General features: G+C 39.4%; 1 long non-coding RNA gene across 1 annotated transcript; it reads left to right on the top strand.

The window, feature by feature from the left end:
* Positions 1-1,847: 1,847 nt before the first annotated feature.
* LOC106792517 lies at positions 1,848-4,061 on the top strand. The gene is made up of 3 exons (XR_001382306.1): positions 1,848-2,417; positions 3,206-3,526; positions 3,704-4,061. It is a non-coding gene; the product is annotated as an uncharacterized LOC106792517 (long non-coding RNA).
* Positions 4,062-6,061: the final 2,000 nt, after the last annotated feature.

Below are 6,061 nucleotides of genomic sequence, written 5' to 3'. Positions count from 1 at the left end.
AAAAAAAAAAAAAAAAAAAAAAAAAAAAAGGGTTGCGTCAGGGTTGACTCTACTCTAAAGGCTACTAGGGTACTCGTCTCTAAAAGGCGCTACATAGGGAGATACATAGCTTCTTATAGACGATTTATAACCAGCATCCACAGGCGAACACATTAAGAGATACCTTCAGTACACAATAGTCGGTCATTCTTGACCATAAAGGAATCTCAACTCCTCTCAAGCTGTCTACTAAATTATGTTTTAATAATTCTCTTTTTTTATATAACTACCTAGTAGTTAACCTCGTAACTGTATAAACTTGTTTAGCACCTAATTTTTCTCGAACTTCATGAACGATTCAAACTTGTAATTTTACTTTCGACAAAATCGTTCTTGTTATTGAAATGAAGTTAAACCGTGCTAAACTACGGCAGCTTCTACGGAAATGTCGTAATATGTTACGAAGCATGATACAATTTGTAACTATTCGCTTTTAATGAGAAGGGCTCAAGCTCGTTACTTATTACTAGAAAGTCGATGACTACTATTTTGTCTGAAACAACTTTTTTATTATTGTCTGGAAATAGAGCGTTTAAGATGTCGTCGATTTTTATTAAGGCATCGTTGGTTATTATTGGATTTGCTTAACGCTATCATCGAACATGCGAAGATACGCTTAACGGGCTTGAGACGAGTTCCTATAAGTTCGCATTCAAATACTGTTTATTAAAATTTATTTTGAATCAACATTAATTTCAAAGAAATATGTTCATCAAAATCACCATCGTCATGGCCGCATTTATCTATACGACGACCGCACTACTTGGATATGACTGCGGAGGAGCAGCCGCTAACATCACCACCGTCTCGCTCCTTGGTGCAGGGGATTGCAACCTCCCCACACTAACGCCGACAAAGACAACCACATACGTTCAGCTGTTGCAGTTAAAATACTATAGTGAAACAACAGTTTACCAGTGCCGAATTGAGATAGATCGGACAATTTATTAAAAATAATTTTTTAATAAATTAAAAATAAGGGAAGACCTGATTTCTCTAAAAGGTCACATTAGTTGCACCTTTTCCGACGGTTCCTGCCTCACCGACGAAAACGGATCTGCCTTTTGGACTCCTTTTGGAATCCTGCAGGTTCGACCAGTATACAGCGTTGTACGAGGGTCTGGCGACAAAAGTTACATCAACGGCGGAGAATAAACATTCGGCCACTATGTACACTGTTACGGAGGGAGAAACGGTATTTGCCTTAATCGGGAAGGACGAACATCATCTGTGTGGGTACACGTTAATTACGACCGAACACCCAAAGCTGTTCGTTTTGGAAACCCAAAAGGGAAAAACGTTTACAACAGAGGCAACGATCACATCTAATAACATTGATATATTTGCCTACGTAAATTCCAAATTCGTGTATGTGGAGAAACATTACCGTAATCAATTAGAAAAGCTCTACACCAGTGTACTCCAGCAGAGATGCAACTTGGAAAGGCAAGTAATTAAAAACGCACTTGCCTTGGCATACGTTCTTCCCGACGTCTTTGCCAGCACCATTACGAAGAAACCCGGATTTTTGGCGGTCGTCAGAGGTGAGGTAGCCCACATCGTCAAGTGTACTCCAGTACCCGTAAAAATTAGGCACACGGAGGGATGCTACCGGGAATTGCCTGTGCTGCACCAAAACTCCAGCATGTTTCTAAGACCAAGGTCTAGGATTTTGGTAAACGGAGGCACGCAGGAACCCTGTAATTCTCTTCTACCTCAGGAATACTTTGTAGAGGGAACGTGGTACCAGCTTTTACCTAAACCCACTTTTTCTAGAGAACCACATTTGTTGACACTGGAAGTAGAAATGAAATAGAAATATAATGACGCAGGTTCTCTCGCCACGAGCGGAATTTACTCGCAAAAACACTTAGACAACTTGCGTGATCATCTAATGTTCCCTATTGAGCAGCCCTCCATAATAAACAACTTTGCTAGGGGAGCGGCAGACCATAAAATTCAGGGGAACAGCTTGGACATTGTTAACTTAGTGAGTGAAAGTGAACTAGAAAAACTGACAGAAAACGTTGCCTCACGTATGTGGACGGGTCTCTTGAAGTTTGGTTCGGTTAGTGCGGCTATTTTAGGACTAATTGTAATTTTTAAATTTATAAAGCTCATTATAGACTCAGTGCTRCGGGGTTATGCGCTCCATACTGTTTACGGGTGGAGCGTACATTTGCTTGGTGCCATTTGGGGATCGCTAACAAACCTRCTCCTGCACTTGAAAAATACGAAGAGCGGCAAAAGTACGAGGCCGCAGGAGGAAGCAGCAGAGCTTAAAGAGATAACGACGGGACGGCCGGGAGATAAAAGCGACACGGGAGACAACGCCCAGACGTCCAGGACGGCGGGCGCCTCACAAACAGATCCACCCGGTAAGCACGTGCGTTTTACTTTAGAAGATGAAGTCTTTAATAGGTTTGATGCTTTACGAAGCACTCAATAGTGGACTATTTCGTGCTTCTTCTTTAAGGGGGGAGGTGTCACGTCCTAGTGACGATTTTGTATGGCGGGGCGTGTTATCCAATGTTAATCATTTTATAACCAGTATTCAATGGTTGCGATTTATCTTCCTGTCATATTATATGAAAAATTTTAAATTTTTGTTACTTACATATTTTTACTTACACAAATTACATATGCGTATACATTGAATACTGTAGCTTTCTATATTTTTCTACGTAATATGTCAATTAGGTAAACATTACTAATCTCGTGTTTAACAATACGGTTATTTTCCTTATAATAATTCACCTTACATTATATACACTGTGAATCCTATTCGTATTAAGCGCTCTTATGAACGACCATCGATGGTTACCATTTTGACAGCATATGGTAATATTAAAAACATGTGTCGATTGTCGTTCATAGGGAAACCTGCCTTACCTACAATCGAAGTCGGTAAGCGGGTCTTTTGATAAGTGAAAGTCGGTAATACCGACTTTGTGCTCCTACAATACCGATATTTGTTATTTAGCATTTGGTTAATATAACAATTACTATTAGCATTTATTATTAATTAAATGATTGCAGCAAATAACATTTAGGTAACTTTACCTTTATTTGGGAATAACTTTGACGATTATTAGCAATTAGTAGAACAAATAATTCTTATTATTAATAACATTTATATAAAATAATAATGTTATCTTGCACGTAGGTTCCCACGCTCGTGGTAAGGGCACGCGTGCAGTAAAAGGAAATCTCTTAGCTCGGGTATAAGACGCACGTGCAGTTCCAAGAATTGCTGCTTGATAGTAACCGATATTTTTCTGAGGCAAATTCACATGACACAGCAGTTTTGTCATGTGAATTAAGTGACATTATTTTAACGACTAAAACCCATATTACACCGAAGTCCTGCGACCGTCCAATCGACGCAATCGATTCTAAGGCAATTGGGTCTGTGGATCATCGGGATTTAGCACAATTCACACCAAGACGAAAATCTTTCCAGAGGTCATATTTCTAAATTTCAAGGGTAAGTACACCTCATTCATCTTAAACTTGCAAGTTATTGGCTCTTCTAGCCCAGATCCCTAGTAGAGTACCGACTTAACGGACTGACCAAAAATAGGGCAACGTAGATCTAAACCGCGTAGAGTTTCTAAAATTAAAGGAAATTGACCGGGATAAGGAACGAATTGGTTTTTTTTAGTGGGGTTACTCGTTCAACTGCGGGGACGTCACATGACGAAAACGCATCGCACACGCCTCGCCTGGGATTTTTAGCGGTAGGGGTGAGTTATATGATTCGGCTTCTAGGCATCTGGTTGCCGAGCGGCCAACGTCCTTATCATCATAGGTAGACTAAACATCCTCGATGCCCGAGCAAGGCGGCTTGAGATAAAGGGCCGTGCAATTGGAATGCGATAAGGGGCACAAGGAAAGTGCTTACCATCACTTCTCTCGTGCCGGCGACGATTCACTCTCTGTCGGGCATTCAATCTGTAACGACGTATTAATCAGTAAAAGCATTTTGATCAACTTCTTTTAGTTTGATTATTTACTCACTTACCTGAACCAAATAAATCATTCGTTATTACTKACGTGTGTGAATTCATACCTCGTACACTGTAACATAACTGGCGCAGCCGGTAGGATACTGTGAGGCTGACAAATCCGGATTCTCCGCCAGACCTTTGACGGAAATCATCAAAGAGGAGGCAGCAGGTGTTTTAACCCCATTGTCACAGTCCACCACGTCGAGCTCTGAGGCCCACYTBCAAGCAGAGTGTCATCTGGAATCACCAAAGAGTAGTAAGTCTTCGGAATTCCTTTCACTCCATTTCATTATAACCCTACCTCAAATACGATTGTTACGTAAAAGCGATTACTATAAAAATGATACATACGTACATATAGAGAAAGCGAAAATCRAAAGAATCAAATAAGCATTACAACTATACAGCGTGTCTTTTATTATTTAATACTTACGTTATATAATTAAAATATAAAATGGCTCAAAATCAAAATGCACAAATTAGTTTAGAACAATTTAAACTAAGACTAGAAATATGGCGGRACGCGATTCCCATTTATRAGGGAGGAACAASGTTTTTATCGCACTTTTTACAAACATGTGATAAGTTTGTCGAGAATTTGATGACGAACGACGACGCWATAAATACATCATTATTTGCGCTTATCAAGTCAAAAATACGGGGGGAAGCATTGGATTTAATAGTCTCAAATAGCCCGGAAAATTGGGCCGCGTGTAAAACGCTTCTAATAAATAGATATAGCAACGCTAGTTCAGAGGAACTATTATTTAGCAAACTTAACACATGTTACCAATTACCGAATCAAAGCTACGAAAGTTATGCGGATGAGATCAAACAGCGATTGAACAAACTGAAGGAGCATGTTCAATTAAATATTCAAGACGCACAATTAATCATCATGAAATTTAAGTTTTATGAAAATGTTGCAAAAAATGTATTCATTAGTGGTATTAGAGAACCCTATCATACACATCTTACGCACTTCGAATTAGGAGATATCGAAGCCTATCTAGCGAAATGGAGGAGACTGGAAAGCTATGAGCAACAAGCGGCATTCCTCAATTTTACAARACAACGAGAGATCAAACCAAAACCTAACGTTTTCGGTACAGACAATCAATCAAGGAATTCTAATCTCTTCAACGTACCCRGAACATCGGGAAATGGAAATTTATTTCGACCATTTCAGCTACAGCCAGTAACTGCACGGGCACCACCCAGAGCCATAACAAATTTTGAAAATAATTTTGGAAAAGGTGCTAATAATCAACCTGGGCAACAGAACTATAGAYTTACACCCATGTCGRTRGGCGCTRGAAATACCAGTGGGCTAAAGGGGAATCTGGTTGGTAGATCGAATAATTTACCGACATCAAATAACAACGTAGCTAAACCAAATAACTTCGTACCAAGAGGAAGTGATTTCTTTAGGAACACGGGACCTTCTMATTTTATTTCGGAGGAGCTATATAATCAGGAACAACAGGAAGAAACACCAGAATGTCAGGAGGAACTGCCTTTTATTAATGATAATGTAGACGATCAGGGGAATGGGGAAATAACTGACGCTGAAAATTTTCAGGGGAACCCCAATTTCGCCGAAGGCACATAATCAATTTAGATAATATTGGAAATTCGCCTGAATTACCACACCTCGTAACCAGCAACCCATCATTAAAAATTCTCATAGACACGGGAGCATCGTCATCTGTCATAAACCCAAAAATAGCATACGAATTGTTTTCAGGGCGTATTTTCCCATATAGGTTTGARATAAAGTCTGTGCACAAGGTAACACAGGGTACGCATGCTCTCACGTTTCCAATTWTACAGGAATTTGGAGACGATACTCCTATTACATTTTTGATAGCACCTTGGCATTCGACATATGACTGTTTAACTGGAAATAAAGATTTACAGAATTTACAAGCAAGTATAAATTATAAAACCAAAACATTTAGCACAGGAAAATTTGAGATAGATTATTTGAATAATATACCGGAGCTATGCAA

The sequence above is a fragment of the Polistes canadensis genome, unplaced genomic scaffold (assembly GCF_001313835.1).
Source record: "Polistes canadensis isolate GaletaPanama2010 unplaced genomic scaffold, ASM131383v1 scaffold_453, whole genome shotgun sequence".
NCBI lineage: Eukaryota > Metazoa > Arthropoda > Insecta > Hymenoptera > Vespidae > Polistes > Polistes canadensis.
The sequence above is the reverse complement of the archived record's forward strand: the minus strand, read 5'-3'. Positions and strand labels throughout refer to the sequence as shown.